The sequence below is a fragment of the Triticum aestivum genome, chromosome 6D (genome assembly GCF_018294505.1).
Source record: "Triticum aestivum cultivar Chinese Spring chromosome 6D, IWGSC CS RefSeq v2.1, whole genome shotgun sequence".
In the NCBI taxonomy this organism is placed as follows: domain Eukaryota; kingdom Viridiplantae; phylum Streptophyta; class Magnoliopsida; order Poales; family Poaceae; genus Triticum; species Triticum aestivum.
In genome coordinates, this window is record NC_057811.1 from 28,463,199 (window position 1) to 28,484,813 (window position 21,615).

A 21,615-nucleotide genomic window follows, 5' to 3' on the forward strand; every position below is an offset into this window, starting at 1 on the left:
GGCCCCTATTTTCTCTCACCTAACATACATTCACATGTTAATTTGTACTGACTAGGTTTCATTCACTAGTGCAGAACAGGCCTTTATCACTGGTTCATAAGGGCCTTTAGTGCCGGTTCTGTAACCGGCACTATGGAGTGGAGACTAAAGGCCCCCCTTTAGTACCGGTTCGGCACGAATCGGCGCTAAAGTGCCACCACGTGGCACGAGCCAGTCCCGGGTGCTGGTAGACCATTAGTACCGGTTGATAACACCAACCGGTACTAAATGTTTGGGGGGGTTTTGGTTTTAATTTTTAATTTTTCATTAACTTTGGGTTTTCCATTTAATTCTTTTTTGTTTGCTGGTATTTTACGATACTACATATTGTACACGTTATGCATATATATATAAATAGATTTTCTCGTAGAACTGATCATATATATAATCGAATGTCTCACAACCACCATTAATTATTCACACATACACATGTATATATATATATATATATATATATATATATATATATATATATATATATATATATATATATATATATATATACAATTTCTCCTACATGTTGCCTTGGTGCCTTCGGAGCACGATGACAAGTGGTTCATGGGGGCGGTAGCGGGTGATAGTATTCTCCTTTGGGATCTATAACCTGGTCGAGCAAAAATCCCGCTATTTCCTCTTGAAGTGCTCGTATGCGCTCCTCTGATAGGAGCTTGTCCCGCACCTATTTGAACTGTTAAGAAGGAGATCAATATGCATGTGTATTAGTTGTGTGACTAGATATCGACAATCATGTAAGATTTGTGAATATTGTTCTGGCAAACGTACCCAGTCCTGTCTATCAGATCTGCTCCTTTCGGACGCCATCATGCGAATGTTCTCGCAAACGTAGTATGCACACACTTCAGTCTCCGGCGCCTGCTTCAGGGCCTTTACGACAATAGAATTTAATCAGATAATAATTAATCAAGTATGTTAATTAATTAATTGTATTGAAACAAGAATTAAAGAGATGGTAGTTAGCTAGCTAGTACTACTTAATTACTTACCTTGGGTCGATATCAACATAGCTTTTGTCGCCATTTTCCTGGAGTCACCTTGATGTACTTTGCCCAAGCCCTGCCCGCCGGCAAAGAAAATTAATAAAGGGGTTATTAAAAATAGTTCATATCAGGAAATGACGAACTAAATAGGCTGAGATATAGTTAATAATGATTGAAATAACCTGTCGACTATCCCCTTCACGATGCTGTAGTCACTATTTTTTTAAGTAGTGAGTCCAGTACTTCAACTTTTCCTTCGTCAACTTTAATGTCTAATAAGATCCAGTGGAAGCTGCATGCGCATACGTTTGCATGTATAAATTAAACGGGCATGTGCATAACACTAATCAACTATAACCCTAAACCCTATACACTTATTAACATCTAGCTAGTAAGCAAAAACAGAATTTGTAGTACAAGACAGTGTGACTCACTCGAAGTTGTAAGGAAGTAGTATATCTTCATTGCTATTGAGGCGCTTCAAGAACTCTAGCATGCATTTCTCTACATCTTGTCTACACCTTTCCAATTTTCATGTGTATTCATTAACGGTATTTGGGTCAATGAACCCAATGCCATAGCGTCCAGCTTTTTTCATTTCATACATCTTCATCCTGCATAATACCACAGAAAAGAATATATAGTGAGGATATATAATTACAGGTAATTAATGATCAATCAATGAGCACTAGAGCTAGCTTGAGACTTAAATTACAGAAAGAAATCACTTACAGACAATAGCAACTGACGATAGATTTGTCGAGTGCATCTTGATTGAATAACTGAAATAGTTTTGAATACTCAATGGCCAGAACTTTCTTATGGAAGTAATGATCTTCCTCGACTTGCACCATGAGGGACTCTCGATTGGAAATCTTGGTAATTTTCATGTACCAATCATGCAATTCATACATTCTCGTTGGGAGGTTCTTGACCTCCTCGGGCTCGACCAAAGGTTGGCCCCGGACATATTTCCGTTTTATTTCCTCCTCTCTAAGCGGAGGCATGGGCTCGATCTCGAGGAGTTGTCCAACAGTGATCTTGAGCATTTCAGCCTGCATTATATGCTCCTCGGTTATTACCACATCGCCCAGCTCGGGAACGTAAACGGTTTGCCCACAATAATATTGGGCGCGCGTACTCTCATGTGTTGTTGGCACAACAAGCGAGGGGGGGGGGGTGGTCGATTGCGCCGCCTGTTCTCCCAGCTGGGGAACGGTTTTCCCGCATTTTTTGACAGCTGCTTGTTGGCTCGAGCTCGAGCTTGCTTCTTTCTGTAGTCGTGCTCGATGTGCCTTCTTGATTTGGCGCTCATAGTCTGAGTCAACAGGCTTGGGAGCTGGTGGTCTAGCCATACGAATGAAGTGGTCAATCTTTTCCTCAGGCACTTTCTCCCTCGGCGGCGTTGCCGGTTTCGGTCGAAAATGAGCGTCCACTTGGGCCCACACTATTGCATCGTTTTGCTCCTCGGTCATGTCGTAAGGCCTCTGAGGAAGAGGAGCGAGGCTGCTTGGACCATATTTATATCGCTTGTCTCCGCCTGTACTTTCTGTACTACCTCGACTCGTACCGCTACGCACCATAGCTGCGGCGTGTCTCTTCTGCGATTGCTTAGGCGGCGGAGACGGCTGACGTGGCTTAGTTGGAGCAGGAGGAGTGGCCCGACGCTGTGCCGGACTTGAAGCAGGAGGTGTGGCCTGACACGGTGTCGGACTTGAAGCAGGAGGTGTGGCCTGACGCCGTGCCGGACTTGAAGCAGGAGGTGTGGCCTGACACGGTGGCGGACTTGGAGGAGCGGGAGTCTGCTGACACGGTGGCGGACTTCGAGGAGGAGTCGGCAGACGCGGTGTCGGTGGACTTCGAAAGATGATGCAATCCTTTTTCCATAGGATGAAACGATGTATGGCCTCTCCCAGTGTTTGCTCGTCGTCACCTCCAGGAATGTCAAGCTCTAGCCCCGAATATGGGCCCACCACCTCATCAACCAAGACACGAGCATAGCCCTCTGGAATCGGGGCACAATGGAAGGTTGCTCCGGGGGTAATTGTAAAAGCAACGGCGTTCGCCACCTTCATGGATATGTTCTTCATTTTGTAGTGTAGCTCACAGTTAGTGTTCTCTATGATGTCATCCACAGGGTATGTATCCAGCAGTGCGTCGCCCGGGGCGGAACCAACGCTGCTTCTCGGCATGGATGGGACGGCGCTATCCAATGCTGGATGATCATCCGCTTGCTGCTGCCGCTGCTGAGACCCCCTTTCCTGGCTAAGTGAGTCGATCTGCTGCTGTTGCTGCTGCTGGAATTTGAGTGCCAAGTCCGCGTGCCTTGCTTCTAGGCCTTGAAGGCGTTCCGCGTCCTGCTTCCTCTGCTCCTCCTCCAGCTTCCTCTTCTTCTCCTCCTCCATCTTCTTTCTTGCACGGGTCCTGTAGTCGTCGTTCCATTCCGAAAAGCCCTCATACCAGGGAATAACGCCCTTGCCTCGCGTTCTTCCCGGGTGTTCAGGATTTCCCAGGGCACGCGTAAGCTCGTCGTTCTCTCTGTTGGGCGTGAACACCCCCTTTCGAGCATCTTCTATTGCGTCAAGTAACTTTTCTTCTGCTCCGTTTAGACTTGCCTTCTTCGAAACCAGGCCTGTCTTCGGGTCCAACGCCCCCCCATGCGCATAGAACCAAGTTCTGCACCTGGGGGGCCAGCTCCTAGTAACCGGAGTGACCCCTGCATCCTCCATCTCTTGCTCAGACTTATCCCACTTAGGCATTGCCACCGCGTAGCCACCTGGACCCAGCCTATGGAACTGCGTCTTTTTTGCGGCATTGGCCTTGTTTTTTCTCGACGTTCCTTAGATAATTCTGATTCCTTGAATTTCACGAAAGCGGGCCAGTGTTCTCTTTGCTTCTCCAGTGTTCCCTTGAATTCTGGAGTCTTCCTTTCTGCAGTGAGGTAGTTGGCCCATACAGTTTTCTTGTGGGTGTTGAATGCAATTGCCATCTTCTTAAGAGCAGCGTCCTTGACTTTCTGCACATCTGCATCAGTGAAATAATCTGATAGGGTGAAATGTTCCATCAGAGATTTCCAAAGCTTTTGTTTTGCTCTGTCGTCGACCCAAGTAATATCTGGGCGTTTAGTTTTTGGCTCTTTCCATTCTTGAATGGAGATCGGGATTTGGTCCTTCACAAGAACTCCGCACTGACGAACGAACTTGCTCGCAATGTTCTTAGGCGTGAGGGGTTCGCCACTAGCTTTGATGGAATCGATGTTGTACTTTACACCCTCCTTCAACTTTTTGCTCGGGCCGCGCTTTGTCCTGCTGTCTGTAGAAGCAGATTTGCTCGATCCGGAGGGCTGAAAGAAGAAAGATCGATTCGTTAATATATCTTCAAATAAAAAAACATGTGATGATCACTAGATGACTGCTTATATAAATATACCTCGCCGGTAGTCTTTGTTATTTCAAGATCAACATTGTATTCGTCATCATAATCATTGTCTGCGTCATCATAATCATAATCATAGTTCATGACTTCATCAGCTCGGTCGTCGAGATTGAATATCTTATCATCACCCTCCCCGGTATTGTTCAGATATTGGGAGCCGTCATTTGCTTCATTTAGATCATCTGGCCTGCTAGGGCTGCGTATGATCTCGAACAGGGCCTCTTCTCCCTCTCTGCCGGTATTGTCCGCCATAGCTTTTATTTAACTAATACAAAAGAAATATAAAACAATTAAGTATTCAAATTACAATGCATGGATGCAATCAATAAGGAAAAACTGAATCATATAGTACATAATATGCATCGTCTCGAATAATATATAATCTCGAATACATCGTCTCGAATAATATATAATCTCAAATACATCACTGGCTAGGTAGCTAATAAAGATCGAATACTATAGAAGAATCTAGGCCACTCGCGGTTCCTGGGGCGCGGGCGGTGGACACCCAAAGACAAGGAACCATCACAGAATCATATCTCTGGTCATCTGCCCAAAGAACCTGCCAGGTATTGGAGAACCTGACGTCCATAGCAGCCATGTAGCGATGGACGTGCTCGTCCTCCTCCCTGACACGACGACGCACCACCTCTGGCGGGGCCGGCTCCCTCTGCACCGAATGTGGCCCACGCGAACGCCACTAAAGGAGATCAGGGTCGACAACGGGACCCGAGGCTGGGTCCCTCACCAAGCGGCGCGCCCCTCCAGGTAGCACCTCCCAATGCCAGCCCGGCGGAGCCCAATCCCGGACATGGGTCAGCCGGACGTCGTCGCGAACGGGTCGACGGCGAGGATGCAGGCCGGGCATCGTCGAGAACAAATACTATATGCCCGCAAAAAGTAACATTTTTTAAAAGATTGGATTGTGATAACTAAAATTCTATATGCAAATTCTAACAATTTGACATTAATCTAATTCATCTAACTAAAACTAATTCTAAAATTTCTAACATTTCTATATATATAACTAACATTTCTATAACATTTCTAATATTTCTATAACTAAAAAACAGAAAAATTGCTACGATGACGCGGATGGCGACGAGGGGGGCAGCGACGGGGGCGGCGACGACGGGGACGGGGACGGCCGGGGCGGCGACAACGGGGACGGGGCGGCGACGGGGGCGTCGACGAGGGGTGGCGACGGGGGCGTTGACGGGGGCAGCGACGGGGGCGGCGGGCGACGGGGCAGAGGAGAAGAAGCAGATGAAAACTGACGAAATTTCTAAGTGCTGCTTATATAGGATGGGCCTTTAGTACCGGTTGGAGCCACCAACCGGGACTAAAGGTCAAATTTGGCCAGCCCAAGCGGCGGGAAGCGCACCCCTTTAGTACCGGGTGGTGGCACCAACCGGTACTAAAGACCCCCCTTTAGTACCGGTTGGAGCCACCACCCGGTACTAAAGGGTGTGCGCTGCTAGGCGAGGGGCGCAGAAGTTTAGTCCCACCTCGCTAGTTGAGGAGCGCCAGGACCAGTTTATAAGCCCCGATGCGGGCACTGCATTGAGCTCCTCTCAATAGTAGGCCTTCTGGGCCTACCTCTCCTACTCTGCCTGTGGGCCTACTGGGCTTGCGGGCCTGCATCCTGGCCCAACTACAGGTTGGGTTTCTAGTCGTATGCAGGCCGCTCTGGCCGAGTAGGTGGGCTTTTTTATTTTCTTTTTTTTTTACTTTATTTATTTTTGAGTTGTTTTTTGCTGTATTTAGAGTTTCTTTGGGAATATTTTTGCTTTAGGTACAAAAAATTACAAAGTTTCTGTTAATGCCGGTAGTTTACAAATTTGAATAGTTTATATTTTGAATTATTTGAAATTTGTGTGAATCACTAGTTTGTGAATAACTTAACTTTGAAAATAGATTTTCAGTGATTCTTTTATCTTATGTTTAATATTAGTGTGTTTTATCATTATATTCAATTTGGTAATGCTTAGGTTATTTAAAAAATGAAATCCCTTTGTAACGGATGAGTTTTTGTCCGAAACCCTGATACTTCGAAAGAGATTGTCCATTTTATACACGAAGTGCATCCAGTTTTTGCGGTAACCCTCTCTATTTTTTTGCACATGCTATATGGGTGAAATTATGATACCATGCCAACTTTCAACCTTTTCTGAGTTCATTTGAAATGCTTTTCAATTTCAGGGTCATTTAGCTGAAAAAATCAGTAAATGCATGAAAGAATTTGTTTGCACATAAAATTTCTTCGCGTTTCAAATGTCAAAACACATAACTACCCTAACTATTACAGAGATTCCTTCCTGGGTGTGAAACACAGAAGAAATTGATGATAGTGAAGCCGATCACATCCCAGATCTTTGGGTGTGTAACTTTTTCTTCGCATATGTCCCTTTGCGCCGTAGCCATGGAAAATCTTCATCATTTAACTGGATGCTCGGGTCAATATTCACTGTGAATGGAGCAATTTCATCAATCTTTTCATAATCTTCTGACATGTCTGTCTTGTCATCCACTCCCACGATGTTTCTCTTCCCAGAAAGAACTATGTGGCGCTTTGGCTCATCGTATGATGTAGTCGCTTCCTTGTCTTTTCTTTTTCTCGGCTTGGTACACATATCCTTCACATAGAAAACGTGTGCCACATCATTAGCTAGGACGAATGGTTCATCTGCATACGCAAGATTGTTGAGATCTACTGTTGTCATTCCATACTGCGGGTCTTCCGTTACCCCATATCGTGTCATATTGACCCATTTGCACCGAAACAAAGGGACCTTCAAATCACGTCCATAGTCAAGTTCCCATATCTCCTCTATGTAACCATAATATGTTTCCTTTCCCGTCTTGGTTGTTGCATCAAAGCAGACACCACTGTTTTGGTTGGTGCTCTTCTTATCTTGGGCGATCGTGTAAAATGTATTACCATTTATCTCGTACCCTTTGAAAGTCATTATATTCGTAGATGGTAACTAGGACAGCGAGTACACATCATCTTCAATAGAGGCGTCATGCATGGTACGTGTCTGCAACCAGCCGGCGAAACTCCTGGTTTGTTCACGTGTAATCCAGTCATCAGACCGCTCCGGGTGTTTGGAGCGTAGAAAATTCTTGTGTTCGTCCATATACGGAGCCACCAAGGCGGAATTCTGTATAACTGTGTAGTGTGCTTCAGTGAGAGAATGTCCGTCCATACATATTTTTTGATTCCCTCCTAGCGTGCCTTTTCCATCTAGTCTGCCCTTATGCCGCGATTCAGGAACACCAATCGGCTTAAGGTCAGGAATAAAGTCAATACAAAACTCAATGACCTCCTAATTTTCATGGCCCTTGGAGATGCTTCCTTCTGGCCTAGCACGGTTATGAACATATTTCTTTAAGACTCCCATGAACCTCTCAAAGGGGAACATATTGTGTAGAAATACAGGACCCAAAACACTAATCTCTTCGCATAGGTGAACTAGGACGTGCGTCATGATGTTGAAGAAGGATGGTGGGAACACCAACTCAAAACTGACAAGACTAATCGAACGTTGAGGAATGCACGCATAGCTTCACAATGGCTAATCGAACGTTATCCGGTAGAAGCCCCCTCAATGCAACCGGAAGCAGTTGCGTCATAATCACGTGGCAGTCATGAGACTTTAGGTTCTGGAACTTTTTCTCTGCCATGTTTATTATTCCCTTTATATTCGACGAGAAGCCAGACGGTACCTTAATACTGAGCAGACATTCAAAGAAGATTTCCTTCTCTTCTTTGGTAAGAGCGTAGCTGGCATGACCCTGATGTATGCCGTCTTTTCCATGCATACGTTGCTAGTCCTCCCGTGCCTCAGGTGTATCTTTTGTCTTCCCATACACGCCCAAGAAGCCAAGCAGGGTCACGCAAAGATTCTTCGTCACGTGCATCACGTCGATTGCAGAGCGGACCTCTAGATCTTTCCAATAGGGCAGGTCCCAAAATATAGATTTCTTCTTCCACATGGGTGCGCGTCCGTCAGCATCATTCGGAACAGGTTGTCCGCCAGGACCCTTTCCAAAGACTACCTTCAAATCCTTGACCATATCATGTACATCAGCACCAGTACGGTGGCGAGGCTTCGTCCGGTGATCCGCCTCACCTTTGAAATGCTTGCCTTTCTTTCTTACGGGATGCCTGCTCGGAAGAAATCGACGATGTCCTAGGTACACATTCTTCCTACAATTGTCCAAATATATACTGTCGGTATCATCCAAACAGTGCGTGCATGCGCGGTATTCCTTGTTTGTCTGTCCTGAAAGGTTACTGAGAGCAGGCCAATCATTGATGGTCACGAACAGCAAGGCCTTTAGGTCAAATTCTTCCCCCAAGTGCTCATTCCACGCACGTACACCTGTTCCATTCCACAGCTGTAAGAGTTCTTCAACTAATGGCCTTAGGTACACATCAATGTCGTTGCCGGGTTGCTTAGGGCCTTGGATGAGGACTGGCATCATAATGAACTTCCACTTCATGCACAACCAAGGAGGAAGGTTATACAAACATAGAGTCACAGGCCAGGTGCTATGGTTGCTGCTCTGCTCCCCAAAAGGATTAATGCCATCTGCGCTTAGACCAAACCATACGTTCCTTGCGTCATCTGCAAACTCCTTCCCGTACTTTCTCTCAATTTTTCTCCACTGCGACCCGTCAGCGGGTACTCTCAACTTTCCGTCTTTCTTACGGTCTTCTCTGTGCCATCGCATCGCCTTGGCATGCTCTTTGTTTTGGAACAAACGTTTCAACCGTGGTATTATAGGAGCATACCACATCACCTTGGCAGGAATCTTCTTCCTGGGGCACTCGCCCTCGACATCACCAGGGTCATCGCGCCTGATCTTATAGCGCAATGCACCGCATACCGGGCAAGCGTTCAAATCCTCGTACTCACCGCGGTAGAGGATGCAGTCATTAGGGCATGCATGTATCTTCTGCACCTCTAACCCTAGAGGGCAGACAGCCTTCTTTGCTTCGTACGTACTCTCGGGCAATTCGTTGTCCTTTGGAAGCATATTCTTTATCATTACCAGCAACTTTCCAAATCCCTTGTCAGATACACCATTCTCTGCCTTCCATTGCAGCAATTCCAGTGTGGTGCCCAACTTTTTCTTGTCAGCTTCGCAATTCGGGTACAACAATTTCTTGTGATCCTCTAACATGCGCTGCAACTTCTTCTCCAAATCACTTGCGCAGTTTCTCTTTGCATCGGCAATGGCCCGACCTAGATCATCAGCGGGCTCATCTGATGCCTCTTCTTCAGCTTCTTCCCGCATTGCCGGCTCAGCTTCTTCCCTCATTGTTGTATCATCGTATTCAGGGAACCCATGGCCAGGATAGTTGTCGTCGTCCTCTTCTTCTTCATTGTCTTCCATCATAACCCCTCTTTCTCCGTGCTTGGTCCAAACATTATAGTGGGGCATGAAACCAGGACTTAAACAGGTGGACGTGAATGGTTCTTGACGTAGAGTAATTGTGATCATTCTTACAGACTAAACATGGACAAGGCATAAAACCATCCGCCCGCTTGTTTGCCTCAGCCGCAAGCAGAAAAGTTTGCACGCCATTAATGAACTCGGGAGAGCATCGGTCATCGTTCATCCATTGTCGGCTCATCTTCATTACACAACACCGAATAGACCAAATTAATACAAGTTCATACATAAAGTTCATACAAGCCTTAAATGCAACAAACAAATAACTCTCTAACTAAAAAATTTAAATGCAACAACAAATGCGATCAAGATCGCAACTAAGGTGACAATTGATCCAACAACATAATGATACCAAGCCTCACTATCAATGGCATATTTTCTAATCTTTCTAATCTTCAAACGCATTTTCTCCATCTTGATCTTGTGATCATCGACGACATCGGCAACATGCAACTCCAATTCCATCTTCTCCCCCTCAATTCTTTTCAATTTTTCTTTCAAATACTCGTTTTCTCTTTCAACTAAATTTAACCTCTCGACAATAGGGTCGGTTGGAATTTCCGGTTCACAAACCTCCTAGACAAAAATATCTATGTCAACTTGATGGGCATAATTTGTCATAAACACGAAATGCAACAACTAGTTTTAAAAGAGAATATACCACATCCGAATCATAATAAGGATGAGGGCCGACGGGGACGGATATCAAAACCATGGCACTATGTATAACAAACAATGTACGGGTAAGATAATTATACGAGTAACTATATATCCAAATCACACAAACATCAATTTGGTAATGTAAAACATTCATGAACAAGAGGCTCACCACAAGGTGGTGCCGGCGACGGAACGGTGTGGGCGATCGACTGTGGTTACGATAGAGATTTAGAAGGCACTAAGTAAACCACACCTACATATGCAAACTAAGTGTTAGTTTTGACCACAAATTGCATATAAGTCAAATACTAGCACATATATTTTCTACCAAATTACTAAACTCATAAATTAATCACTATACAAAGCATTGCAAGAGCTAATCTAGCAATGAGAGATGAAAGGACAAAGTTGCTAACCTTTGTGGTCATTTGAATGGATGGGGGCCTTCAAATCTTGACAAATTTTGGGCAAAATGTGTGATGAGCTCGAGAGGAAGAGGGGAAGAACATAGAGGAGAGGGGAAAGGGGAAGAACAGAGCGAGCTCGGGTGGACGAAAGGCTTATGTACGACGACCTTTAGCATCGGTTCGTGCCACGAACCGGTACTAAAGGTGCTGGAGGGGCCCCGGACTGACAACATCCTTCCACCTCTCACTTTAGTACCGGTCCGTAGCACGAACCGGTGCTAAAGGTCGGCCACGAACCAGTACTAATGAAAGCAGCTGGCTAGCCGTTGGAACCGGCACTAATGCACACATTAGTGCCGGCTCAAAAGCAAACCGGCACTAATGTGCTTGACATTTGACCCTTTTCTACTAGTGATTCAAGTAAATAGATGCCTAATGCATGTTGAAATAAAAGTTTGCTTTACATTCTGTTTGCACAATTGTGTTTTTTACAAAGTCTTTAAAACAAGACCAATATTGAATATATTTTTAGAAATTAATTTTTGACAACTAAATCACCATGCTTCGAACTTGTTCCATACATATTTATTAATTCCATGTGAAAATTTTAATAATGTACATTTCACAAATTATTATCTTATTGTTTCACTATGGCTCCCCATGTTCCGTTGCATTTCATAATGATACATTGTGTGCCAATGTGTATCAAACTGATTCTTAGTAATCTAAAAGTTTGTAAATATTAATATATTTTATTGCAACAAAACTTTGGCCTTATCTAGTGTTTAACAAAACATGGCATAGTTATGTGTACTCTTATAGTGTTTCACTATGTTTCAGAATTTAAATTTTAAAAATTATTGAAATATATTCAAAAGTGGTCTCTTTTCAAAGGTCTCGTTGTCAAAAACACAAATATGAAACCGGATCATAAATTGTACTTTTGGTTCATAAGACCAATTAGATTTGAACTTGGAAATAAAATGAAAAAGTATGAAATGGTGGAACGTAGGTGGAACAGTGTACTTGCATGTGATGAAAGAAATAACTAACTAACTGCCAGCGGTATAAATGCATGGCATCGGATCTCCAAACAAACCAACGGCGCATGCATGCACGGTACCTCCCGTGCATGGGAGATTAGCTTTTCTCTATTTTGGGGGATACTGTGCCAGTTCAGACTTGGCGTTTGGCAGCGTGGCCTGTTCATGTGTTTGATTGGGCGTAGTAGTGTGTGGGTACTTCAGTTAGATGGTATGCAGCGGATCGAGTCTATCGACCGTGTGGCGATGCCTGTAGATTGTAGCACTAAAATATGATGCTCATTCATAAACTAATTTAGATAAAGCCGCAAAAAAAATGTGCTAGTTTTTTTTTGTGCTCACATACTCTGTTTTGTCTCAGTTTTAGTCCAGGGCAACTTTGAAGCTTATCTTAGGGTGGTAGCCAGAAAAATGTGTTAAAGACCTTATTAAGAAGTGAAGAAGAATAGGCGTCTCCAGTTTTTGTTTCTCCAACTCTATGCCTACACTGTAATATTATTGATGGATTAGCTCCAGTTGATGCAACTGTACTCTTTCTGGTAGGTCTGAGATGCGAGTGAGCCAGATCGATCCTGAGCTAGCTACTTGTCTCCCTTAAGTCTTACAGCAAGACAAATGCACTGGACTACAAAGAGGAAATTCCTGCAGGTTCGTAATGCATCTGTTTTGGTTCTGGCATTTGTCAGATGTGTATAGTCCCTTTTCGGTTCTTTCCCGTTGTATAAGGGGTTTCCTGCATTTCACCACACATGTATATGTAATGGCCTTTGACCCTCAGTGAATACTAGTTGCTGTTTATCCAACATGGTATCAGATGTTAGGTTCCTCTCTCTCCTGCACGCTGCAACTCCGTGCTAGCTCGCCTCCCCTGATTCGCTTCGTCCCCTTGCCATCCGGCTGATGCTGCTCTCTGGCCGATTCCGGCTGCCCCCGACCTGAGCTCCGCCCGGTCCTCCTCGTCGTGGATCCGCCGGGGCCTGCTCGATCCGGCCTCCCCGGCCTATCCACGGCCAGGCTCGGCCACCCCTCGCCGCGGATCCAACCGGGACCTGCTCGTCCCGTGCTCGGCCGTAGCCCTCCTTGCCGCTCGGCCACCCCGCGGATCCGCCTATGCCCGACCGGGGCCCTCCTCGCCGTGGATCCGGTCTCTCCGGCCCGTCCAATGCCAGGCTCGGCCCGGCCGCCGCCGCCTCCTGCCGGCCGGCCGCCGTCGCCCCTTTCTCCGCCTCGCCTTGGATCCGGCCGGGGTCTGCTCGTCCCGTGCTCGTCGGGTCCTTGCTTGGCCGCTCGTCTGCCTGGCCGCTCGTCCCGTGCTCCTGCACTCGGGTTCGGCCCTCTGTGGTCAATGTGTGTTGCCTATAGTTGACCCTGTGTAAAAAAACCCAATGAGCTCGTCATGTCTCCGTCAGGCTATGTGGCTGTTCCTCGGTGCTCGGTGATCTTCGATGGCACCAACTATGCTGAGTTTGTGGGTTTCATGCGCATTCACATGCGTGGTCTTCTCCTGTGGGGCGTTCTCTCTGGCGAGGTTCCATGTCCGCCTTGCCCTGTTGCTCCTGTGGCTCCTATCCCGCCGGTGCCGCCTGTTCTTGCTGTTGATGCTTCTCAGGCTGATCGGGATACAGCCAAGGCCCTTGACGATGCCGCGGTTGATGCTTATGATCAGCAGGTATCCGCCTACTCAGATGCTCTTTCTGCTTACCGAAACGATTTGTCTGCTTACACTCAGTGGTGCAACGATGATGCTCGAGCTACTGCTGTTCTCACTTCGAGTGTCTTACCTCAGTTTGCATCTGAGTTCATGGGTCTCAGTATTGTTGCTGCGATGTGGTCCTATCTTTGTCAGTGATATCAGCCCTCTGGTGATGCTCTCTACTTATCTGTGGTGCATCAGGAGCACGCTCTTCACCAGGGTGACCCTTCTGTTGATGAGTTCTACTCACAGAGCTCTGCCATCTGGCGCCAGATTGACTCTCTCAGGATAGTTGTTTGTGGTTCTTGCCGTTGTTGCCAGACTGTACGGTCAGACTTGGAGTTTCATCGTCTCCATGAGTTCTTATCTCACCTTCATCCAGAGTTTGAGCCTCGGCGTGCTCACCTGCTTGCTCGTGGTCGTGTTCCTATTTTGGAGGTGCTTGTAGAGCTTCCTGCCGAGGAGACACGCCTCCGTTCTGCTGGTCTGCTTGTGGTTCCCACTGTGCTTGCTGCCCGAGCTCCTGTGTCGTCTGCTCGCCTCACCACTCGACCACTCCTGCCCACACCTCCAGGGGGTGGTTCACCCTCCTTCAGGCGAGGGTCGATCGCGCTCGCACACCTTCCGTGGCTACTGCAACAGGCCAGGTCACCCAAAGTCTGATTGTCACAAGAAGCGGAAAGACCTGAAGCGCTCTTCTTCTAGTGGGACTCGTGCGTCTTCCTCGACTTCGTCGCTCATTGACCAGGATATTGTGCGGCTCAAGCGCATGTTGGCTTCCTCTGGTTCTTCCTCGACGGGTTCTGTTGCCGCTGTGACTACCACTACCACTCCGCCGCCGTCGGAGCCTACTCAGTGAGGTACATCCTCGTGGGTTCTGGATTCTGGAGCTTCTTTCCATATGTCTTTTGACTCTTCTGCTTTATCTTCTCTTCGACCTCTTGATTTTCCTCTTAATGTTCTCACTGCCGATGGCACACCCCTTCCTGTTACTAGTCGTGGCATTCTTTCCACTCCGTCTTTTTCGGTTCCTAGTGTTTCTCATGTTCCTCGTCTTACCATGAATCTTTTTTCCGCTGCCCAACTTACTGATTCTGGTTGTCGTGTCATTCTTGATGCCGACTCTTGTTCTGTTCAGGATCGTCGCACTCAGGCTCTGGTTGGCGCTGGCCCTCGGCGCGGTGAGTCTAAGGGACTTTGGGAGGTTGACTGGCTTCGTGTTCCTTCCGCTGCTACCACATACACCAGCTCTCATGCTCTTGTTGCCTCCTCTTCTGCGTCCTTCCAGCAGTGGCATCATCGACTTGGTCACATCTGTGGCTCTCGCTTGTCCTCCTTAGTTCACCAAGGCGTCTTAGGGTCTGTCTCTGGTGATGTTTCGTTGCATTGTGATGGTTGTAGGCTTGGAAAACAGACTCAGTCACCTTATCCTACCAGTGAGTCTATATCTCAGCGTCCTTTTGACTTAGTTCATTTTGATGTATGGGGTCCTGCTCCTTTTGACTCGAAAGGGGGTCATCGCTATTATGTTTTGTTTATTGATGATTTCTCTCTCTACACTTGGCTTTATTGTATGAAATCTCGCAGCGAGGTTCTCCCCATATACAAGCGTTTTGCTGCCATGGTTCGCACTCAATTTTCCACGCCTGTCCGTATCTTCCGTGCTGACTCAGCTGGAGAGTATATCTCTCACATGTTGCGTGGTTTTCTTGCGGAGCAGAGTACTCTTGCCCAATTCTCTTGCACTGGTGCACATCCTCAGAATGGCGTTGCTGAACACAAACATCGCCATTTGCTTGAGACGGCTCGGGCGATGATGATCGCCGCCTCTCTTCCACCCCATTTTTGGGCTGAGGCCGTTTCAGTATCCACCAGCTCGTCAACATTCAGCCATCGGCTGCCTTGAAGGGTGGTATTCCTATGGAGCGTCTCTTTGGTCCTGACTACTCTGCTCTTCGCATGTTTGGATGCATGTGCTATGTTCTCCTTGCTCCGCGAGAACGAACCAAGTTGACTGCTCAGTCAGTTGAGTGTGTTTTCCTTAGCTAGAGTGATGAGCACAAGGGCTATCGCTGTTGGGATCCTGTTGGTCACCGACTGCGCATTTCGCGTGATGTGACTTTTGATGAGTCTCGTTCTTACTATCCGCATCCCTCCTCCTCGAGCTTTTCCGTGGAAGATATTTCCTTTCTTCTCCTTCCCGACACATCTCCCTCTGTGTCTCCTGTTATTCCCTCTCCCCCGATGAGTCTCCCTACACCATCGGTACCATCATCCCCTCCCTCCTCCTCCTGTCCCTCGTCATCTCCCTCCCCACCCTCCTCCCCAGTCTTTCGCCCTCACTCCCCTTCTCCTCTCCACTACACTCGTCATCCTCATGCTGTGGATGATCCTACTGATGTGCCCTCTACTTCCGGTGCACCTCCTCTCACGCCTACACCGGTCCATAACCTTTGCGTTAGGCCTTGTCCCCCACCTGATCGCTATTCTCCTGACCAGTATGGTCTTTCTGCCATTGCTGAGCCCACCACCTATCGAGCTGCCATGACTCGGCCTGAATGGCAGCTTGCCATGGCCGAGGAGCTTGCGGCGCTTGAGCGCAATGGCGCGTGGGATCTGGTTTCTCCTCCTTCTGGTGTTTGTCCCATCACGTGCAAGTGGGTCTATAAGATTAAGACTCGCTCTGATGGTTCTCTTGAGCGTTACAAAGCTCGTCTTGTGGCTCGTGGCTTTCAGCAGGAACAGGGGCGTGATTATGACGAGACTTTTGCTCATGTGGCCCATATGACCACTGTCCGCACTCTACTTGCTGTGGCTTCTGTTCGTCATTGGCCTGTGTCTCAGCTTGACGTTCAGAACACCTTTCTCAATGGCGAGTTGCGTGAGGAGGTTTATATGCAGCTACCACCGGGGTACTATGCTCCTGATGGTATGGTCTGTAGACTTCGCCGCTCCCTCTATGTGTAGGATCGGAAGTATGTCTAGAGGGGGGGGGGGTGATTAGACTACTTGACCAAATAAAAATCTAGCCTTTTCCCAATTTTAGTTCTTGGCAGATTTTAGCAACTTAGCACAAGTCAAACAATCAACCTACACATGCAATTCTAAGAGTATAGCAGCGGAAAGGTAAAGCAATTGCATATGAAGGTAAAGGGATGAGTTTGAGGGAGCAAACGCAATGTTGACATAGAGATTTTTTATCCGTGGTTCCGATAGGTGGTGCTATCGTACATCCACGTTGATGGAGACTTCAACCCACGAAGGGTAACGGTTGCGCGAGTCCACGGAGGGCTTCACCCACGAAGGGTCCACGAAGAAGCAACCTTGTCTATCCCACCATGGCCGTCGCCCATGAAGGACTTGCCTCACTAGGGTAGATCTTCACGAAGTAGGCGATCTCCTTGCCCTTACAAACTCCTTGGTTCAACTCCACAATCTTGTCGGAGGCTCCCAAGTGACACCTAGCTAATCTAGGAGACACCACTCTCCAAGAAGTAACAAATGGTGTGTTGATGATGAACTCCTTGCTCTTGTGCTTAAAATGATAGTCTCCCCAACACTCAACTCTCTCTCATAGGATTGGATTTGGTAGAAAGAAGATTTGAGTAGAAAGCAACTTGGGAAGGCTAGAGATCAAGATTTATGTGGTTGGAATGGAATATCTTGAACTCAACACAAGTGTAGGTGGTTCTCTCTCAGAAAATATGTATTGGAAGTGTAGGCATGTTCTGATGGCTCTCTCCACGAATGAAGAGTGGGTGGAGGGGTTTATATAGCCTCCACACAAAATCTAACTGTTACACACAAATCACCAAACTCGGTGGGAGCGATTCAAAGAACTCGGTCAGACCGATTTGGTTCATAATGTGAACGTTAGGATTCTCGGTGGGACCGACATGTCAACTCTGTGGGACTGATGTCATTAGGGTTAGGGCATAACGTAATCTCGGTGAGACCGATTACACAAACTCGGTGAGTCCGATTTTGGTAATAGCCAAACAGAGTGTTGGTCTGGCAAACTCGGTGGGACCGATTCGCTCATCTCGGTTGGACCGAAATGTTACGAAAGGGAAACAGAGATTTTGCATTGTAATCTCGGTGGGACCGATCGCTCATCTCGGTTTGACCGAAACGTTACGAAGGGAAACAGAGAGTTTGCAACCCCATCTCGGTGAGACCGAGATCCCTATCGGTGAGACCGAATAGATTAGGGTTTCTGGCAGTGGCTATGTCAACTGAACTCGGTGGCTCTGGATGGAAAGAATCGGTGGGGCCGAGTTGGACTTTTTGGTTTAGGACATATGTGGATATGAGAAAGTAGTGGAGGGTTTTGGAGCATATCACTAAGCATTTTGAGCAAGAATCTCATTAAGCAACACCTCATCCCTTCTTAATAGTATTGGCTTTTCCTATAGACTCAATGTGATCTTGGATCACTAAAATGAAAAATGTAGAGTCTTGTGCTTTGAGCTTGAGCCAATGTTTTGTCCTTAGCATTTTGAAGGGTCCACTTCCTAATCCATGCCATGCCAAACATTGAGCTTTCCTAAAATATTTATCTTGGAATAGCATTAGCTCAGTGAGCTATATGTTGTTAGGAATTACCAAAACCACCCAGGGATAGTTGCACTTTCAATCTCCCCCTTTTTGGTAATTGATGACAACATATAGATCAAAGCTTCGACAAATGATAAATAAGATTGAAAAACATCGTCGCTTTGAGAAGTATGTGATAAGCAAGAGCTCCCCCTAAATTTGTGCATTATTTAAGATTTGCTTTTGAATGCAAATGCACAATCGATTAGGATCATGGGTTACTCTTCCATGTCACATACATCTTGGTGGAGCACTCAAATGATAGAGATTAAAAGCATGCACTCATCACCAAGCAAAGTGAATGATCATAATAGGATATGAAAGATAGCATTATCCAACAAGCATTAAGGGTAGCATATGATCAAACACTTGACCAAATAAGTATCTCACAAGGACACAAAGTAGTATCACACAAGCACGCAGTAAAGTTTCAAACCAACCAAAAAAGAGTGCAAAGAGAGATAAAAACCAACACTCTCTCTCTCGAAGCCTATGATCTATACATTTTTCTCCCCCTTTGGCAACAAGTTACCAAAAAGTTTGAAAATGCATAGTTCTAAACGACTCTCAGGCTTGATCTTCGGGAGGTGGTGTTGAGAGAACGCCAAGGACGAAGGCTTCTGATGAAGTGGCTGGAGCTGGTGGAGTAGCTACTGGCGTTGGAACTGGAGCTGTGGCTGCTGGTGCTGATGTTGTAGCTCTAGTGTCTGTCACTGGCACTGCAGTAGATCTCTGTCCTCTGGGCACTCTAGCAAATGCATCTGTGGTAGACTTGCCCTTCTTCTCCTCTGCTTCCTCCTGAGGTTGCTCAACTGCTCTTTGGATCTCAGTTACCTTGACATCAAGGTCATAGAATTTTGTCTCAACAATCCTTTCCAAGCTCTCCTGGTTCTTGGTCAGGGTGGCCAAGCCCTGCTCAATCCTCAGAGTGGATTGGATCAGATATGCAAGCTGGTCGTGCTTGCTCTTCAAGAATACATGAGATGCCTCTTCCATAGTTGGCATCTTTGCAACTTTCGCAGCTTTAGCCTTCTCTCTCTTTTCTTGTGCTTGCACAAATGATGGTTCATTCTCAGTCATGACAACAGTGTTGTCCTCAAATTCAGGATAGATGGGTAGATGCTCCTTGTCCAAGATGTACTTGCCTTTGCCCATCTTTGAGTTGATGAGCTCCTGGATGTGTGGGGCATATCCACAACTTCGCTTCTGATCGGCTGCAGTCCTCTTGATTGTTTCCACAATCAGGCTCATAACCTTGAATTTTTGTGGGACATCAAATATGTGCAGCAAGTTGATAGCATGTCCTCTGATCATCTTGTGATCACCTGACTTGGGTAGAAGTGTGTGCCTCAGAATCCAATTGATTGTTGGCAGACCAGACAACAAATAGTGTACAGATCCAAACTTATGTGTGTCCAAAGCATCATCAGGGATCTCTTCGTACATATTTGCCATAGAGTTGTGGTCTTTCTTCTTCTTGTCATAGACATCCAAGTCATCCTCATGTTCCTCAGGAGCATTTATTAGTTTTGCCCATTCTTCAACTGTAAACTGGTACCTAGTACCCTCAGACATCCACACAATCCTTCCATCTGGATAGAAGTGTGCAGTGGAGTAAAATTGCATAATGAGCTCATCATTCCACTTGGTGAACTTCCGAGCCACAAACTCATCAACTCCACATGCCTTGAAGTTTTCATATACACCAGGGAAGTGATCCTCATTTTCCTTAATGAATTTCCAATCAACCCATCTCATGTCACACACTATGGGCTTCTTGTCAAGTAAGGCAGCCTCATAGAAGTCCTGTTGTTCCTTAGTGTGGAATGTGTAGTCCATAGTAGTCCTTCTCCTGGTGGCATATGGATCAGACTCTCTCCATAGCCTCAATCCTGAATCCTTCCTGATTTTCATGTTCTCTGCAACTGGGTGTGCATCATTGTGATCAGGGATCTTGGGCTTCAGCTTTCTCAAAATGACAGAATCATCTTCTTCTTCTTCAGCAGCTTGAGGCACTGGGGCCTTGTTCTTCTCCTCAGCAGGGATGTTCCTAGTGCTCCTCTTGGGTTTTGGTTTTGGAGCTGGAGCAGCAGCCTTGGGAGCAGCTTTGGGCTTAGATGGAGCAGCCCCTGATCTGATTGCATCTCCCATGAGCTTTTGAGCTTTGGGTGCTGGTGCAGCATCCTCTTCCTCTTCCTCTTCAGAATCTTTCCTCATTGAGGGCTTCCCAAGAACTCTAGAAGTAGTGGTTCTGGCCCTCTTCTTCTTCTTATCCTCACCAGCTGCTTCTTCTTCAGATTCAATGGTGAACTTCATAGTTTCACCTGTGGCAACTTTTCTTGGCTTAGACATGGGCTGTCTTCCTGCTGGCCTCTTTGTTTTCAGACCTGGCTTAGTTGCAGCAGCTGAGCCATACTCTTTCTTCAGCACTTTCTTCTTTGAAGTGGCTTCATCTTCAACAGCCACATAGTCTTCATCCTCAGAGTCAGAAGTTCTCTTCTTCCTTGACCTGGTGGCAGCTTTTGGCAAGTTGCTTGGAGTGCTCCTGCTGCCTTCATCATAGCTGCTAGAGGGACTAGTGCCCTCACTCAACTGAACCTGTTCCTCTGACTTGTTCTGGCTGTCACTTTGGTCAGACATCTTGCAGGCAAACTGTCAGCAGACCCTGTGAACAGGTTATAGATGAGGTAGAGTAGATGAGCATCACAAAGCACAGGAGTTTTTGCAAAATAGATGACTTAAAAACTTAGTTTTAGTTCTTCATAGAAAGCATTTCGGATCTACCGTTTTGTAAACTCGGTGATACCGAAGCAGCTTTTGGAACCTGAACTAGTGAACTCGGTCAGACCGAGTCACAGTTCGGTGGCACCGAGACTGCTAGGGTTTCACAGAGAATTGAACTCGGTCACACCGATTTGCAATTTTCGGTCGGACCGAAAATGCGTGTGCTCTGGCCTAAGCCAAAATCGGTGAGACCGATTTCTACAACTCGGTCGGTCCGAGATGAATTCGGCGGAGACCTAACCCTAAATTTTCAAATCAAAACTAATCTACGGGACGTTTTCGCTGGACAGGATGATTTCAGTTGTGGCAAGAAACATGGCAAAGCAATGTGCTAAGAATTGGAGTTAAAGATTAGCACAATGATAAAGTCCGTACCCTAGTGCGGCGACGAACTTGCTACGTCGGCAACGGCGGAGATGATTTCCGTTGACGGCGGCGGAGACCAGCGGCGGGAGGACGCTGGCGACGAGAGGACGATCCGGAGACCAGAGGAG